A 1,393-nucleotide genomic window follows, 5' to 3' on the forward strand; every position below is an offset into this window, starting at 1 on the left:
AGTGAGAATACCCACAGTGTTAGCCAGGTGGGTCACCTGCGCCTCCGCTACATAAGCCCTCTTTAGGTGTGTCTCTGTAACCCTACACTGAGGGTTCGGGCACATAGGGTCCCTAGACAATCCTCCCACCGGCAGGGTCTTAACCAAGGCCGCGATGGTAAGGTCAACCGGGGAAAATCCTGCCAGGCCCAGTTTCTCTGTGACTTTCAATGAAACAAGCCAATCGGCTTGCTTCGACACACTCGGTGCTGATGGCAGTCGATCCCAAGAGCAGCGTACCTCCTCCATAAAATCAGGGAATGGTGGCAAGGGCTGCGTGGTGGGAGCTACTACCCAAGTCCAAAACACCTGGATGGGTGGATGGGTTGGGGCAGCCGGCAATGTCTTCTCTACAGCAGGTCTGGAAAAATACAGCCCCCAAAATTATTTTTTAGCTGTTGCACAACACAGGCAAGTGGGTTACCGTGTGCACACTGTAGATGTGTCAGCGAGAGTATTTAGTCGACAACAATAACAATAAATATATTTTTATATGTATTAAAACTGCCACTTGGCAGCCAGTGGAGTCGCTCGACAGTGGCAGAGCCTAGCCCCGGTGGAGGACGTGCTCCCACACAATTGAAAGGCTGTAAAAGACAGCAACACTCACCTCTTTAAATTAATACTGAATAAGCACTTGACTCACTTTCCACAGATAGGAAAGCAGTCGCCTGCAACGCAACCACATGTAGGTTGCTGAGGAAAAAGAAAGAAAATGGCTAAATCAGGAGTCACTGATTCTGTGAAAGCGGCAAGCCAGCTTTCAGCCTGAAAGGCAAGGGAACTGCAGTAGACTCGAAACTTTTTTTCACATTACACTCAGATACCAACACAGAGGGTCTTACCTTACCATCTTGAGAGACAAAAAGAAAAATGGCTTCCGCGATATGACAGGGACCGAGGGTGTCATACCAAGAAGGGGCCTATTGGCAGCTCTGATACAGAGAGCTCAGAAAATACCTATCAATAGGCAGGCATATCCCACAGGTAATGTTGTAGGTGGTCATCTTCAAATTGAAAGGGAGCTAACTGTACCATTGCTTGCACTGTATATAAAAAATAACTTCCCTTTTTCTAGTAATTATTATGGATTTTGTAACCACTATATTAATGTTCTATTTAGATTTTTTGAAAAATCTCCATGGTATAAATAATCCAACAGCCAAACAATGATCATGTCCCTGCTTATCTTGTCCAAAATGTTTGCTCTTTAGGTAATCAAATAAACCAGAGATAAAAATGAAGAAAAATAAATCCTACATCAACATCAGGTTTGTTTCGGTTAAAATCTGTATCTCTGTGTTGCGGTTCTAAGGAAATTTGCTATCTTTAACAACTTCTAATAGTTTAACAG

This window comes from Polyodon spathula, chromosome 4 (assembly GCF_017654505.1).
Source record: "Polyodon spathula isolate WHYD16114869_AA chromosome 4, ASM1765450v1, whole genome shotgun sequence".
In the NCBI taxonomy this organism is placed as follows: domain Eukaryota; kingdom Metazoa; phylum Chordata; class Actinopteri; order Acipenseriformes; family Polyodontidae; genus Polyodon; species Polyodon spathula.